The sequence below is a fragment of the Arvicanthis niloticus genome, chromosome 8 (genome assembly GCF_011762505.2).
Source record: "Arvicanthis niloticus isolate mArvNil1 chromosome 8, mArvNil1.pat.X, whole genome shotgun sequence".
Lineage (NCBI taxonomy): Eukaryota > Metazoa > Chordata > Mammalia > Rodentia > Muridae > Arvicanthis > Arvicanthis niloticus.
Genome location: NC_047665.1, coordinates 30,910,306 through 30,928,750, shown reverse-complemented (window position 1 = coordinate 30,928,750; position 18,445 = coordinate 30,910,306). Strand labels below are relative to the sequence as shown.

Genomic DNA, 18,445 nt, shown 5'->3' with positions numbered 1-18,445 from the left:
AACACTGAAGGAAACTAGACCTGGCCGGAGTCTAGAGAGCCCAGCAGCAGCAGGGCATTGCTTCTCCAACGGATAAGGAATACTATATGCTAACCAAAGAAATTCAAAGGGGCTAAAATATGCAAAGACTTTTCTGAGCAATGTCATTTGACACAATAAATTGTTGGGAATAGTGGGGCTGTCAGGACTCCATTACTAGAGACAGTAAGGCAAGTGAATTATGAGTTTGAAGCTAGCCTGACCTATCTAGTGGGACCCAGCTTCAAAATAAAGAAGGAGGAGGAGGAGGAGAGGGAAAAAAGAGGGGTGGAGAGGAGGGAAGAGAGGGGAGGAGAGGGGGAAGATGGGGAGGAATAGGGGAGAAGGGAGGAGAGGGGAAGGAGAGGGGAGAAAAGGGAGAAGAGGAGGAAGAGGAAGAGGAGACATTGATAACCTACAGATATATAGAAAATTAATGGCATGTGTCTAAATAACTAATGGCTCAGTGAAGAAGTCAGGAATCCACAAGAGAAATCAGAAAAACACATAGAGATAAACAAAATATCTTTTGTTTTTATCCTCCTCCGCCCCCCCCCAAAAAAAAAACCTTTATGGGACACAGTGAAATCACCCTGTACCTTTCCTGAGAGGCACAGTTAGAGCTGGCTCTGTTACTGGGGGAGGGGAGGGAGCTTGGATGAGCAGACCTGAGAAAGAGAGTGAGAAAGAGTCAGCAGGCTGACTAGCTCAGCTGTGAGCCAGGCCCAGATACAGGGCTTTGAGTTGGCCCGCCACAAAATCTGTATCATCTGTGAACTGTTGGGCAGCATGCAAGGGCCAGTCTGCTGATCCAAAGCTGCAGGATCTCCATGACACAGGGCAACAACAGGGTAACTAGAAAGAGCCTCAGTGAGGATCCAGTATTGATGGTGTCACAAAAGCAAGAGGCCTCTAACCAGACCAGTGACTCATTGCATTGAGCACTCCCAAGTAAGGATGTGTGGACAGAGAGATGTACTGTGGGACACACTGAGACATACCACAGCTTCCACTATGAGATGTTTTCTATGCTTTGTTTTTTGTGCTACTTTTTTTTATTTCCTTTGGGGGAGGAGGTTGCAAGGGCAGAGGGCAGATATGAGGGGATGGGGAGATGAGTGGGACTGGGGTGAAAGATGCTGGACTCGTTCCTCACACCATGTGACAACATTAAGTCTTGTGATCACTGACCTGAATGCAAGAATTAACAGCATGAAATTGTAATTATAACAGAGTAGTGATCTTCAGGACCTTGAAGATGAAGAATCCCCTCAAAGCAGGAAAAGAAAAGCACACATCAGGCTTATCAGAGAAGAAAAGTGAAGAGCTTTAGAAACACATCTAAGAGAGTGAAAATGTGAATCGCAGACTGTGAAAAAATATGTAAACCATGTCTCTGATAAGTGTGTGAACTGAGAAAGGATCACGCAGTGTACAGTGAAAGAACATATATGACTCATGTCTTTCATTGGTATTTATATGCAGAATATACAGTCAAGCTTTACTACTTACCAGTAACAATCTAGATTTTAAGTGTGCAAAGTATTTGGGCAGAAATTTCTCAAAATATATGCAAATAATGAAGGCATTTAAGAATACTCACTCTCTGGCATATGCACTGAGGTGCCACCCTGCTTGTCTGATGGCTCCCCCTGGCTTGAGCTTACCTAAGGGACAGCAGCAGCTCCCCAGAACACTGGCGCTTCGAGGCCTCAGGACCTGAGTTCCACCTCTTGAAGCCAGACTCTGCCTCTTGTGCTTTTTTGCTTGGGAAAAAAGGAGTTTTTCTTTAGAAACAGTGCCAAGAATGATAAAGAGATTAAACTACTTTTAAATAAAATGTCTAACAGATTTTTAACACAGGCATCTTTGCCATCTCCACTCTGTTCCCTGTTGTTTGTTTCCAGCTCAGGCTGCAGTCTCTAACTCATACTATGAAGACAATGGTGTTGTTGATTAAAAAAATATATCTACATAGTCTTAATTTGTAAAAAATAAAGAAAAGTTCTTAACCTAAAAGAAAAAAAAAAAAAAGAATACTCACTCTCAAGGGCTGGAAATGGCTCAGCGGTTAAGAGCACTGGCTGCTCTTCTAGAGATCCTGAGTTCAATTCCCAGCAACCACATGGTGACTCACAACTATCTACAATGTGATCTAGTGCCCTCTTTGGGCATGCAGGTGTACATGCAGATACAGCATTTATATACATTAAATAAATAAATATTAACAGAAAAAAAGAATGTTCACTTTCTAGCCATTCGAAAAACATATACCAAAGTGACACCTCATACTCACTAGAACAGAAGAAAAAGCATGAACAAGATTAATAGAGGAGTGAAGGATCTGGACCCTGAGTGAAGGAGTTGAACCCTGCACAAGCTGCCGGCGAGGATGGAAAATGACCCAGCCACTATGCAAACCTGTTTGCACAATTCCTTACAGCTCTCAGCTCAGAGTAACCGTGCTGCTGTACAGCTCTGTGTGTTCGAGCAGTTCTGTTCCTTGGTATGTACCCACTAGAACTGAAAGCACATGTCCACATGAAAACCTGCACATGAATGGCCATATGAACACTGTTGATAACAGCCAAAAAGTGAAAACAATCCAAACAGCTATCAACTGAGAAATAGATTTTTAAAATGTAATAACTCCATAAAAACGAAATTTTATTTGGCCATAAACAGCAGAATAGTGACACATGGTACTGTACAGATGAGCCATATGCATTATGCTAACTGAAAGAAGCCAGACACGAAGTCACATATTGTTTGCTTCTGTTTCTGTGAAGAGTTTAGTGTAAGCCAATCCACAGAGACAGATTAGTGGTCTCCAGAGGCTGGAGTGGGGAGAGAGGAAGAAACGGCCACTAATGGGCAAGCCTCTGCTTTTGTTTGTTGCCTCTGCTTCTCTTGCTGGGATGCCTGGAAATTTTAGAGTCAAGATGGTTTGCACAACCTTGAGAATAAGATAAAATGCGCTGAAATGTGCTTTAAATGTTTAGATTTTATGAATGTGCATTTCTATAAAAATTAGGGTCCCATAGTAAAGACTTGAATACATGTATTGGTGCACACTAGGGTTCTCTGTCTCAAGAAGTCTCCCAAATGTGAGATTGCTGAACCAGAGGAGCATCATTTCTGGCCCCTAATTTTACATATGGCCAGGTTATATTACAAACGTAGTAGATGAAGCTGGACATGGTGGTACATGCCTTTAATCCTTGCACTCAGGAGGCAGAGGCAATTAGATTTCTTTGACTTCAAGGGTAGCCTGGTCTACATAGTGAGTTCCAGGACAGCCAGAGCTACATAGGGAGACCTTGTCTCAAAAGCAAACAAACAAAAATGTAGTGCATGGATTCAGAACTCAACCAAACGGTTAAAAGGTTTTCCATTAATCTTGTTAATGTTTGCCAGACTGAAGGGTTAAAAAAAAAAAGTACCCTAATTCTAACTGCCTTCCTTTTCTATTATCCTTGTTTTCATTTATGTGATATTTGGATTTCTCTGACTAGGAATTGCCAAACTGCATTTGCTTCTTGGCATTCTACTATGTTATTCATGGTTTCATAGCAGTTTCTGAAACCACTTCACATATTAGATGTGCTCACCTTCTGTTTTGTGTATTACAGATCCAGCTTCCTTTTGCAAATGATGCCGATATCTCCAAATACTTGCTTAAATGGACACAGTTGGAATGATTTGAACGGCAAGGAATAACAAGGAGCACTTTATACGGTCTTTGTTTAAACCTCTCTCCCGCTCCCCAACCCAGCTCTTTGCTCAGCTGATAAATAGAAGCCCTTCGATAAAGAAGTCCTCCCACCAGCAAATGCATGGCCAGCCTGCCTGTGCAACCCCACCCAGCCGCCTGCTAAATTCCCAAAGTGTTCACTTAGGACAGTTAGTCCCTGGGCATCGCTGCATCCCACTGAATTCAAACCTCTTGCTTTGTGTCATTAGCCCAGTCACTATGGCTAGAAGTAAGAGGCGTCAAAAATGCTCGTTGTGTTGATTTGACAAACTTGAATAGAGATTGTGGACTGTGACTGTTCAAAATTAAACCTACTTGCTTAAATAAAAGGGGCTAGACTGCATCTGCTCTGGTCACACTTGAGAGCACAGCTTCCTCACATTTAAAAAAAAAAAATCTTAAACTTTAAAAACTGAGGACACCAGAGAGGTTTTAAGTAGCTAGTTTATATGTACCCATTATAGAAATTAAACTGACTTTTAAGTTATTCACTTATTTTATAACATTAACAATAAATGTGTTTCATATTACTATGGATAAAATATTATATAGAAAATAGCTACTTTCTAAAGTGAAATGTTAGTGAGACATCATTGTCTTACATTTTCACAAATTCCTTCACCTCTGATTTTATAGAAGACAGTTGGGATTTCATAACATTCATGCATTTAATTTATTTCGAGATCATATTTTCCTTGAAATTCATCCAGACTCACACAGCCTGCTGGTACAGGGCAGCACTCGCCAGCCTTTTCAAATCATTGGGGGTATTTATTTTTGGTATATATCAAAACTTGAAAAATAACGGATTTTTTGAAGATCTGTTGCAATATGGAATCTAAAGCCACACCAACAAACTAGTTAACATTGACATGTAAGAATCTGAGCTGGAGAGATGGATTAATGATTGATTAATTAATTAATAATGGATTAATGGCTGCTCTTCCAGAGGACTTGGGTTAAACAGCACCCACATGGCAGCTTATAACTGTCTGTAACTCCAGTTTCAGGAGATCTGACACCTTCACGTAAAACACCAGTGCACATGAAATAAAAATAAATCATTAAGAAGAAGACAATAGTGGAGGAGGAGGTGGAGGAAGAGGAAGGAGGAAGAAGGGGAAGGAGAAGAATGAGGAAGAAGGAGGTAGATGAGGAGGAGGAAGAGGAGAAGGAAGAAAAGGAAAAAGAAGAGGAGGAAAAGAGAAAGGAGAAGGAAGAGGAGGGGAAGAAGATAAGAAAAGGAGGAAGAGGAGGTATGGATCAGCTTCTCCTGATTTTCTACAAGACGCAAACATCAGTTGTTTGGAAACTTTGGCTCACCAAAGCATTCAGATTTTTCTATATTTACTATATTTCATGATACAATTTTTAAAAATAAAACTTGTTAATATCATCATTTATTCAGCTGAGAAATATTTAATTTTTAGGATTCTAGCAAGTGGACACTGGTAAATACACATTTTCCAAAATCCTATTTGTACTAGAAAGTCAAAATTTGGCCATTGGAAACAAAATTTAAAAGAAAGCCAAAATTTAGCCGTTATTGCCTTCTTACTTAGAACGACAAACTCGCTGCTGAGACTGAAGGAAAATTCTGCCAAATCATATGTCAGCATAACCAGGGGTTTTTTTTTTTTTTTTGGCCATTGTGCCAGGGAGACGTGTGCCCTGTGAAAACAGCGGGTACTTCAGCCACCAACCGAAGCAACGGCACCCCAGCTTCCGGTGGGAGGAGCAGAGAGCTGAACACACAGGAAGAAAGGGCACGGTGGGACTTCCCACTCTGTCAGTGAGCATGCAAAAATGCATAGAACCAAGGGTTGGATTTCAAAAATAAATCAATTTTCATTTTATTTCCAAGACATTCTTAAAACAAAAAAAAAAAAAAAACAAAAAAAAAAAAATAAATAAATAAAAAATAAAGAACCGCTGGCTTAAATTTCTTGTCTTATTCTCCTTTTTGCTATGAACATACATGTAGCTGTGAAGAGTCCAGTGTGGACTTGCTGGTAGGATGTGTGGGAAGGTACCGGCAGTTTGTCCCTGCCTTTCTTCTGCACCTTCAGCACAAATGTCAACACAGCCCATCCAGAAGAAACTGTGAGACTGAGAAAAGCTATGCATTTATTTGAATATTCTAGTACTATATGTTTGACCCTCTAAAGTTCCAGAAAAGAAACTTCCTTTTCTGCATCATTAATTTGATACGAGCTACATACAAACAAAACAGTCAATCCGGACTCCATTTATAAGCTAAAATTGCAATTTTTTTTTTTTTTCAGTCAGACTGCTAACTCAGATCTTCTGTTCTTAGCTGGACAGAAGCTAAGGGACTGGCACTGATGGAAAAGGCTAGTCCTCTGTCTTGAATGGCTTTTCCACCCATAGACATTCAGCCAGTTCAGGCAGGCTTTTCCAGGCTGTCGCATCCACTTACCCAGCCCAAGTAACTCAATGATGTACCTGACCAGTACTCCTGAGGGACTTCCAGTATGGTCTGTAAACAAATCATCAGGTGGGAGAGAGTAAAAAGATTCATCGTGTCTATATTTCAAGTGCTGAATTCCTTTTTGCTTTAAACTCTATTTGGTCCAAAAATAAAGTCACGATTCAACTATAGTCATAATACAATTTAATTTTATTTCCTGTTGACATAAGACACACAAAGGTAAAATTTAAGATCTGTAGACCTGAGTGGGAGTAGCTTTGAGAATATTTTTCCATTCCTTATTGGCGGTTTGACCAGGCCTCTTCAGACTGAGTATGAGCCCTTATGAGTGACAGAATTCTCTGGTACATGAACTTCATCGTTTCCAGCATCATTTTAAAAATATTTATGTATCTTTATTTCATGAGTAAGAGTGTTTGTCTACTTGTATGTATATACATTGCATACATGCCTGAGTCCCATGGAGGCCACAAGGAGTCAGATCTTTTAAAAAATCATATAAGCCTCCACATGGGTGTTTGGTACCAAAGTCTGGTCCTCTACACGAACAAGTGTCCTACCTGCTGGGCCATCTGTAGAGAGCCCGCCCTGTTCTCAGTATCTTAGTGTACAATCCAAGAAAGAAAATCTTGTACACCCCCTTTAAAAGTCAATCACACATCAATAAATATATCAGAAATGCATTGTGAACCTCATTTTATTTTAGAACAAAATGCTAGATTTTAAGATGCTAAGCTTCAGAAGAAATTGTAAAACAAATTTTTTCAGTAAAAATAGAATTATCAAAGCAAATGAGTATATTTTGTATTCTGTATCAATGCAGGAAAAGTGTTGGGATTTAAAAACAACTGTTTACAAAAGCTTTGATGGGCAAAGGTAAGATGACAGGAAGAACAACCTGAGTCCATCTCTCAGAGACTATGCATGCATCTCAACCCCCACTAACTTTGCAATTTCTGGAGAATGTCAAAGTGCACATGTTGAAGAAATCCTCACCAACCCTACATCTCACAGAGGGCTAATATCTAAAATATATAAAGAACTTGAGAAGTTAAGACACCAGAAAAAAAAAAAAAAACAAATAACCTAATTGAAAATGAGGTACAGAGCTAAACAGAAAATTCTCAACCTCTAATGGCCAAGAAACACTTAAAAATGTGTTCAACATCCTTAGTCATCCAGGAAATGCAAATCAAAATGGCTCTGAGATTTCACTTTACAACCATCAGAATGGCTAAGATCAAAAACTCAACCAATATCACATGCTGGCAAGGATGTGAAGAAAGAAGAATACTTCTCCATTGCTGGTGGAAGTGTAAAATTGTATAACTACTTTGGAAATCCAATTCTCAGAAAATTGGGAATAGTTCTATCTCAAGACCCAGCTATACTACTCTTGGGCAAATTCCCAAAAGATATTCCACCATACCACAAGGACATGTGCTCCACTATGTTCATAGCAACTTTATTTGTAATAGCCAGAGCTGAAAACAACACAGATGTCCCTCAACTGAAAAATGGATAAAGAAAATGTGGTTCCTTTACACAATGGAATACTACTCAGCTATTAAAAACAAAGACATCATGAAATTTGCAAGCAAATGGAAAGAACTAGAAAATATCCATCCTGAATGAGCTAATTTAGACCCAAAAGGACAAGCATGGTATGTATTCACTTATAAGTAGATATTAGCCATAAAGTACGGGATACTCACGCTACAATCCACAGACCCAAAGATGCTAAATAACAAGGAGGGCCCAAGGGAGGATGCCTGAATCTCACTCAAAAGGGGAAATAAAAGAGTCATCAGAGGTGGGTGGAGGAAGAGAACTAGGAGGGAAAGAGGATCAAGAAGGGAATCGGGTGTAGAGAGCCAGTGGCAAGAGAGTGAATAAAAACCAGTGGGGTGGGAGGGGTTCAGCTCTAGAATATGTCAGAAACCCCAGATAGGGGACGCTCCAAGAAGTCTATAAGAGTGACTTTAGCGAGTGCACCCAGGAATCCCCCAGACACATTCTGGGGGATCCATAGAAACCATAGCCAGTGCTAGCACGCTCCTTCTGCTGCTCGCCCCTCCTCTGGTCTGAGGCCTGCGGGTGAGTGCACCCCGGATTCCGCCAGACATATTCAGGGGGATCCACAGATCCCACAACCAGCTTTAGGTAGGAAAACCCACATACTACCCTGAGCTCATAGCTGGGCGCCCTGAGTGCTCAGAACCCAGCAGATACCCCTCCCCCCCCCCCCTTCCCCCGAGCCCCTGCCGGCTAGCACCCCTTTTCTGCCCATCTCCCGGGTCTGAATCCCGGACCAGACCTCTACCAGGTCTGCAGTTGTGTGGACCCCGGTCACCGCCTGAGACATACTGGAAGGTCCGCTCAACCCAGAGCCACAGAGGAACAACTGAACTCAGAGTGTCAGACAACATACCCTGAGATATCCAAGAGGAGACACTGCACCCAGAACAGCAGACATCTAGCTGGACTGCTACATAGGAGGCACCATATCCTGAGGCATCCTAGAGATACCACTGTAATCAGGGCAGCTGGAAAAAATCACAAAGACATCTGGACTCCTAGAAGACCAAACACAAGCGAGACAACTGGAAAGACAGGCTTCAATCAGAGACAGAAGTACAGGTAGCACTAGAATTAACCAGATGGCAAAAGGCAGGCGCAAGAACGTAAGCAACAGAAATCAAAGTTACATGGCAACATCAGAACCCAGTTCCCCCATCATAGCAAGCCCTGAACACCCCATCACACCAGAAAAGCAGGATTCAGAATTAAAATCACTTCTCATGATGATGATAGAGGACTTTAAGAAAGACATAAATAACACTCTCAAAGAACAGATAGAAACCCTTAGAGAGGAAACACAAAAATCCCTTAAGGAATTGCAAGAAAATGCAACCAAACAGGAGAAGGAATTAAACAAAACCATGCAGGATCTAAAAATGGAAGTAGAAACAATAAAGAAATCACAAAGGGAGAACACCCTGGAGATAGAAAACTTAAAAAAACGATCAGGAGTCATAGACACAAGTATTACCAACAGAATACAAGAGATGGAAGAGAGAATCTCATGTGCAGAAGATACCATGGAAAACATTGACACAACTGTCAAAGAAAATGCAAAATACAAAAAGCTACTAACCCAAAATGTACAAGAAATCCAAGACACAATGAGAAGGCCAAACTTAAGGATAATAGGAATAGATGAGGGGGAAGACTCCCAACTTAAAGGACCAGTAAATATCCTCAACAAAATTATAGAGGAAAACTTCCCTAACCTAAAGAAAGACATGTCCATAAATATACAAGAAGCCTACAGAACTCCAAATAGTTTAGACCAGAAAAGAAATACTTCCCACCACATAATAGTCAAAACATCAAATGTACAAAACAAAGAAAGAATACAAAAAGCAGTAAGGGAAAAAGGCAAAGTAACATATAAAGGCAGACTTATAAGAATTACATCAGACTTCTCACCAGAGACCATAAAAGCCAGAAGATCCTGGACCGATATCATACAGACCCTAAAAGAACATAAATGTCAGCCCAGACTACTATACCCAGCAAAACTGTCAATCATTATTGATGGAGAAACCAAAATATTCCATGACAAATCCAAATTTACACAGTATCTCAACACAAACCCAGCACTTCAAAGGATAATTGGTGGAAAACTCCATCACAAGGAGGGAAACTACAACCTAGAAAAAGCAGGAAAGTAATCTTCCAAAAACCGTAAAAGAAGGTAGCTACACAAACATATCTCCAATGCCAATAACAAAAATAACAGGAAACAACACTCATTTTTCCTTAATATCTCTTAATATCAATGGACTCAATTCTCCAGTAAAAAGACATAGACTATCAGACTGGATACGTTAACAGGACCCAACATTTTGCTGCATTCAGGAAACGCACCTCTGTGGAAAGGACAGACGCTACCTCAGAGTAAAAGGTTGGAAAACAATCTGCCAAGCAAATGGTCCCAAGAAACAAGCTGGAGTAGCGATTCTAATATCAAATAAAATCAGTTTTCAACCAGAAGTAATCAAAAAAGATAAAGAAGGACACTTCATATTCATGAAAGGAAAAATGTACCAAGAGGAACTTGCAATTCTCAACATCTATGCCCCAAATGTAAGGGCACCCACATACATAAAAGACACTTTACTAAAACTTAAAGCATACATTGCACCCTACACAATAATAGTGGGAGATTTCAACACCCCACTCTCAGCTATGGACAGATCATGGAAACAGAAACTAAATCGAGACACAATGAAACTAACAGAAGTTATGAACCAATTGGACTTAACTGACATCTATAGAACATTTCATCCTAAAACAAAAGAATATACCTTCTTCTCAGCACCTCATGGTACCTTCTCGAAAATAGACCATATAATTGGTCACAAAACAGGCCTCAACAGATATAAAAAGATTGAAATAATCCCCAGTACCTTATCAGACCACCATGGATTAAGACTTGTCTTTGACATGGACAAAAACATCAGAAAACCAACATACACTTGGCAACTGAACAATGCTCTACTCAATGATAACTTGGTCAAGGAAGAAATTAAGAAAGAAATTAAAGACTTTTTAGATTTAAATGAAAATGAGGACACATCATATCAAAACATGTGGGACTCATTGAAAGCAGTACTAAGAGGCAAAATCATAGCTCTAAGTGCTCACAAAAAGAAAGTGGAAAGAGCATACATCAACAACTTGACAGCAAACCTGAAAGCATTAGAACAAAAAGAAGCTAGTATACCCAAGAGGAGTAGACGGCAGGAAATAATCAAACTCAGGGCTGAAATCAACCAAGTCGAAACAAAAAGAACTATACAAAATATCAACAAAACCAGGAGCTGGTTCTTTGAGAAAATCAACAAGATAGACAAACCCTTAGCCAGACTAACCAAAGGGCGCAGAGACAGCATTCAAATTAATAAAATCAGAACTGAAAAGGGAGACATAACAACAGAAACAGAGGAAATTAAAAAAATTATCAGATCCTACTACAAAGGCCTATACTCAACAAAATTGGAAAATCTGGAGGAAATGGACAATTTTCTAGATAGATACCAGGTACCAAAGTTAAACGAGGAGCAGATAAACCACCTAAACAGTCCCATAATGCCTAAAGAAATAGACACAGTCATTAAAAATCTTCCCACCAAAAAATGTCCGGGGCCAGATGGGTTTCAGTACAGAATTCTTTCAGACCTTCAAGGAAGACCTAATACCAATCCTCTTCAAGTTATTTCATCGAATAGAAACAGAAGGAACACTACCCAATTCATTCTATGAAGCTACCATTACACTCATACCTAAACCACAGAAAGACCCAACAAAGAAAGAGAACTACAGACCAATCTCTCTTATGAATATTGATGCAAAAATACTCAATAAAATTCTCGCAAACCGAATCCAACAACACATCAAAACAATTATCCATCAAGATCAAGTAGGCTTTATCCCAGGAATGCAGGGATGGTTCAATATTCGGAAATCCATCAATGTAATCCACTACATAAATAAACTCAAAGAGAAAAACCACATGGTCATATCACTAGATGCTGAGAAAGCATTTGACAAAATTCAACATCCCTTCATGTTAAAAGTCTTGGAAAGATCAGGAATACAAGGCCCATATCTAAACATAGTAAAAGCAATATACAGCAAGCCAGTAGCCAACATCAAACTAAATGGAGAGAAACTTGAAGCAATCCCACTAAGATCAGGGACTAGGCAAGGCTGCCCACTCTCACCTTACCTATTCAATATAGTACTGGAAGTCTTAGCTAGAGCAATTAGACAACAAAAGGAAGTCAAAGGGATACAGATAGGAAAGGAAGAAGTCAAAATTTCACTATTTGCAGATGATATGATAGTATACTTAAGTGAACCTAAAACTTCCACCAGAGAACTCCTAAACCTGATAAACAACTTTAGCAATGTGGCTGGATATAAAATCAACTCAAACAAATCAGTAGCCTTCCTCTACTCAAAGGATTAACAGGCAGAGAAAGAAATCAGGGAAATGACACCCTTCACAATAGCCACGAATAAAATAAATTATCTTGGAGTGAATCTAACAAAGCAAGTGAAAGATCTGTATGACAAGAACTTCAAGTCTCTGAAGAAAGAAATTGAAGAAGATCTCAGAAGATGGAAAGATCTCCCATGCTCCTGGATTGGCAGGATTAATTTAGTAAAAATGGCTATCCTGCCAAAAGCAATCTATAGATTCAATGCAATACCCATCAAAATTCCAAATCAATTCTTCATAGAGATAGAAAGAGCAATTTTCAAATTCATTTGGAATAACAAAAAACCTAGGATAGTGAGAACTATTCTCAACATTAAAAGAACCTCTGGGGGAATCACCATTCCGGACCTCAAACTGTACTACAGAGCAGTAGTGATAAAAACTGCTTGGTATTGGTACAGAGACAGAAAGGACGATCAATGGATCAGAATTGAAGACCCAGAAATGAACCCGCATACCTATGGTCACTTGATATTTGACAAGGGAGCTAAATTCATCCAGTGGAAAAAGGACAGCATTTTCAACAAGTGGTGCTGGCTCAACTGGAGGTCAACATGTAGAAGAATGCAAGTTAATCCATTCTTATCCCCTTGCACAAAGCTCAACTCCAAGTGGATAAAGGACCTTCACATAAAGCCAGGTACACTGAAAATATTAGAAGAGAAGTTGGGGAAGACCCTCGAATACCTAGGCACAGGGGAAAAGTTCCTGAACAGAACACCAATGGCTTATGCTCTAAGATCAAGAATCGATAAATGGGACCTCATCAAATTGCAAAGCTTCTGTAAGGCAAAGGACACTGTCAACAAGACGAAACGACAACCAACAGATTGGGAAAAGATCATTACCAATCCTACATCTGATAGGGGGCTAATATCTAATATTTACAAAGAACTCAAGAAATTAGACGCCAAACAACAAAATAACCCCATTAAAAAATGGGGTACAGAGCTAAACAAAGAATTCTCAACTGAGGAAACTCGAATGGCCGAGAAGCACCTTAAGAAATGCTCAACATCCTTAGTCATCAGGGAAATGCAAATCAAAACAACACTGAGATACCACCTCACACCAGTCAGAATGGCTAAGATCAAAAACTCAGGTGATAGTAGATGCTGGCGAGGATGTGAAGAAAGAGGAAAACTCCTGCATTGTTGGTGGGGTTGCAAGCTGGTACGACCACTTTGGAAGTCAGTCTGGCGGTTCCTCAGAAAATTGGACATAGCACTACCTGAGGACCCAGCTATACCACTTCTGGGTATATACCCAGAAAATGCTCCAACAAATAACAAAGACATATGCTCCACTATGTTCATAGCAGCCCTATTTATAATAGCCCGAAGCTGCAAAGCACCCAGATGCCCTTCAACAGAGGAATGGATACAAAAAATGTGGTACATTTACACAATGGAATATTACTCAGCTATTAAAAATAATGAATTCGAGAAATTCTTAGGTAAATAGATGGAACTAGAAAATATCATCCTGAGTGAGGTAACCCAATCACAAAAGAACACACATGGTATTTACTCACTGATAAGCGGAGATTAGCCCAAAAAATTTGAAACAACAAAGATTCAACTACCAGACGACATGAAGCTCATGAAGAAGAAAGAACAAGTGAGGATGCCTAGGTCTTTCTTAGGAGGAGTAACTAAATAACCAAGGGAGCAAATATGGAGACAAAGTGTGGGTCAGAATCTGAAGGGGGGGTTGTAGGGAGACCACTGCGTCTGGGTATTCATTCCATAGGCAGTCACCAAAAATAGACGCTGATAGGGATGTCAGGATGGGAAAGCTGACAGCAGCCGGATAAGGCTGTCTCCTTAGAGGTCTCTCAGAGTCGGACATACCCAGAGACAGATACCCACAGCTATCCATTAATCTGATCAAAGTTCCCAATGGAGGAGTTAGAGAGTAAATTGAAGGAACCGTGAACCGTAAGGGCTGGTGGCCCCGTGAGGAAAGCAACAATACCAACCAGCCAGAGCTCCCCAGAGTCTAAACCACCAACCTAGGAGCACATAGGAAGAGACACATGACTCCAGCTGTATATGTAGGGGAGGATGGCCCTGTTGGGCATAGGTGGGAGACAAGATAATTAGTACCCTGAAGGCTGAGCACAGAGGGGGGGGATCTGAGGGTGGGGAGGGTGGCTGGGGGTAGGTGGGTAAACACCTTCATAGAGGCAGGAGGAGGGGGGATGTGATAAGGGGTTCCTGGGTGGTGGGGGAAATATGGTAAGGGGATAAAATTTGAAATGTAAATATTACATCCAATAAAAGAGGGGAAAAATAGAAAAACGATTAGAACCAACATTCTTAATAAAATGTCAGCCCTCTTCTAAAAAAAAAATAAACTATCTTGATACTAAAATTTGTTTTGAGAATTGTATATTGCAGAATGATCAGCCTTGGTGTATCTACTCAACAAGCAAGCTGGGCAGACCTGCTTAAACCTCTGAGGTCCGTGAATTCCTTCTGGAGGCAGCGAAGACACAGCATCAGAGGATTGTCAATTTGCTCTCCCCCCCACTCCTCTTCTAATATCTCAACGCCCATAATCAGCTTGAAGAAGCTAATGATGAGTCAGCGCCCCTATTCCCTGGGCATGGGGACTAAGGTGGTAAATGTTGGGCTGTCTCCCTAGGGAAAAGTAGTGGTTTTGTCGGAATAGAGAGGATTAGCTAGGGTTTATTGCATAGCCATAACCTATTAGTAGAAATCTGTATAATTAATATCAAGATGAAGATATAAATTCTTAAATGGCACCAATTTACTTTGTTTACAAATTTTAAGGTTTTCATTGGCATGAGCTTCTTAGTGATATAAGAGTGAGATGAATATTGTTACTCTCATAGGCATTGTACCAGTATAACACACTTAGGAATACAAAGCTTAGACCCGGTCCTTCTTCAACTTTTTTAACTGATTTGAGATGGTCAGCCTGTGAGTTAAGGGACTATAGCAAATTCATGACTTGGAGTTTATTATAAGGGTGTTCTCTATGTTTTATTTAGAAATAGCTGAGTGGAGTTAACAGGCAACAGTCCAGATTACCTTACATGGATAGCTGGTTTTCAAAACATCAGAAATCCTTAGAATTGACATGACAAACATTTCAGTATTAATGTTCATTTTCATTAGAGACCTGTCTGCTCCGGACAGCTTCCTATGTTAAATTCTAAGAAGAAATTGAGCATCCTTGGAGTTACTCCAGTTGTGGTGAGACAGCCACTAGGCAAGAATTGCCACTTTCCTTCTACAGACAAATTACTGTCCAGAAAAGGACACACTTGCAGAATAGTCGACTGATTATATCTGCCTAGACAGAGTAATCAGCCCTTAATAATTCTGCAGCACTAAGGTCTGTCAGATGATCCTGGGCCAGAAGGCAGAAGAACAGATGCTCCAACGTTTTGAAGTAGAGCGAGTGTCCAGGTGTTCAGAGGTCTCTATATATTGGCTAAGTTTTAGAAGCTATGCTTTGTGCTTCCCACAATTATAGTCAACTCAGTCATTCTGGATTTCTGACGGGGTTGAAAACTTATAGCTATTTACCTTGAGAGAAAAGATCTGAGTGTATGGTCGTCAGCTGACATTCATCCTAAAGCCAGGTTCAGAACTAAATGTTTTAGTTAGGAGAGATGACAGAGGTGCTGGTAGGTCAACAAAAGGATGGACTGGGTATTAGGACTATCTTGTACCTCACTGGTACAAATTGGCATAATTATGCTCTAATTGTATTTTGAGAGAAAAGTTTCCTTTTAACAGGAAGGGTGATGTGTAGGAGGAGCTAAGGTGGGAGGAGTACTGAGAGGAAGAAAAGGAGTAAGAAGAGGAGAAGAAGAAGGAGAGGAGAAGCTAGGTGATGAAAGAGAGATAGAGGGGGGAGACAGGGAAGCAGATGTTCATGAATCTCCACCAGTCAAAGATAGTAGATATATCTAGGTTGGGTAGTGGGTTACACCTCTGATTGAACAATACCAAACTTATAAAGTCTATGATTAACATTTTTTTTTAAAAATGTATAAATGCAAAAAGGAAAAGGGGGCATGGGACAGGGGTTTTCTAAGGGAGGGAATGGGGAAAGGGGATGGTATCTGAAGTGTAAATGAAAGATCTAATAAAAAATATATATATAATAAAAAAAAAAGAGTGACTTTAGCTGAGATTCCTAGCAGTGGGGAACTTGGAGCTTGAAGTGGCTACTTCCTCTAGTCAGGCAGAACTCCCAGTAGGGGGATAAGAACATCAACCTACCCACAAAACCTTTAACCAAAAATTTGTCCTGCCTATAAGAAAGTGTAGGGACAAACATAGAGCAGAGATTGAGGGAATGACTAACCAATGACTGGCCCAACCTGAGACCCATCCCATGAGCAAGAAACAATTTCTAACACTGTTAATGATACTCTGTTACACTTGCAGACAGGAGCATAACTGTCCTTTGAGAGGTTCCACCCAACAGCCAATGGAAAATGATGCAGAAACTTACACTCAAACATTAGGTGGAACTGAGAGCGTGTGTGATCTTGTGAAGACTTAGGGGAAAGACTGAGGGACGTGGAGGGGATCGGGACTCCCCAAGAAGACTAACAAAGACAACTAACCTGGACCCTTGGGGGCTCCTAGAAACTGAACTACCGATGAAAAAGCATACATGGGCTGTACCAAGCTCTCCCCACCCCCACACATATGTAGCATATTGCAGCTTGGTCTTCATGTGGGTCCCCCAACAACTGGAGCAGGAGCTGTCCCCTGATTCTGTTGCCTGTCTGTGGATCCTGTTCCTCTAACTGAACTGCCTGGCCTCTATGGTAGTAGATATGGTTAGTCCCGCAGTGACTTGATACGCCAGGGTTGCCTCCCCTTCTCAGAGGAGAAGGGGAAAGGGAAATGGGGGAGGGATTTGTGAGAGGGGAACTATGAGGAGGGGGCTGTGATCAGGATGTAAAGTGAATTTTTTAAAAAAGAGTGCACATGTTCTATTAGCCATTGGAGGAATAATACTGCCACGTGCCACACAGCTTCTGGAAACCTCTACCTCGCTGTTGTCTCAGTATTTCTATGAAAACAGTACCAACCTCAGGCTCTCTGAAAGGGCCAGGAAGGCCTCAGACATCCTCAGGCTGCATCTAGGGTAATTTTTGTTCAGTCTAGCAGCCCTGAATTAAAATAGCCTTGAAGGCAGGATCCAGAAAAAGAAGAAAGAAACTGTTGGGAGGGGATGTGGGTTTTCCTGCAGCCTTTGAGGCTTCTAAGCAGCCTTCAGGAGCTTTGATTCTTTGAACAGGAAAAGTCTGTAAACACGCATGTGCTGTTGGGCCTTCTCCAGTGGCCTGGGGCTTAAAAGACAGTCAACAACAGCCCTCTCTTCATTCTTGCTTCTCTTTGGCTTGTCCCTCCACTCCTAGGGATGTGTGCACACTGCACCATCAACCTCTCACATGTGCACACCATTCTGGAGATGGGTCATAAACACTTGAACTGTCTTGGCTCAATAATGGGGACATTTTGGCTCCAGACTACGCTGAACTTTGCCCATTCCAGAAATAACCCATAAGACATTCCCAAGGCACTGAGTGATGCAAACCACATTTATCCACTTACCATGGACAGAACAGTGAGTGCAAAGCAGCTCACCCCAGATAAAGGAGAAACGAACAGTGCTCATGACACTGAACCCCGCTTTCCTCACTCTTAAGGAATTGCTCTGCAGTTCATGGCAGAGCCTTTCTGTCTCAAGAACACTACTGTTTAGCATAAGCATCAACTGTTCCTCTTTGTCCCTCCCCTAAAACATGGAACTATGGGTAAGGTCTAGCTGACGGCTATTTGCATCCTTCAAGAGTTTGGCTAATAACAATAACAACTGCAAGTAGTAACCATAGGTCCATCTCATTTGCTGTAGGTGTAGTTGTCAAACCTTTGCATGTATTTTTTAAATTGCAGTCTTATTCAAGCCTATAACAAGGTAGCTGACGGTACCTGTGACTAACCTGATAGCCCTGGGTGCTGGCCCCTTTCCCTTTCCGGCTCACAGGAGTTTTCAATCTGGATCAGTTAGCTCTCGATGCTGTAACAATGTAACACAGACTGCAGTTTCAACATTTATTTTTATTTAGTCCAAGATCAAGGCACAGACA

General features: G+C 40.8%; 1 long non-coding RNA gene across 1 annotated transcript in view; it reads right to left on the bottom strand.

Annotated features, from left to right (window-relative positions):
- The window catches only part of LOC143443325 (uncharacterized), a 105,442-nt gene that overhangs the window by 62,561 nt on the left and 24,436 nt on the right, over positions 1 to 18,445 (bottom strand). Inside the window, exon 2 of the long non-coding RNA XR_013112199.1 lies at positions 1,686 to 1,784. This is a non-coding gene — a long non-coding RNA (uncharacterized LOC143443325). The remainder of the gene's footprint in view (positions 1 to 1,685; positions 1,785 to 18,445) is intronic.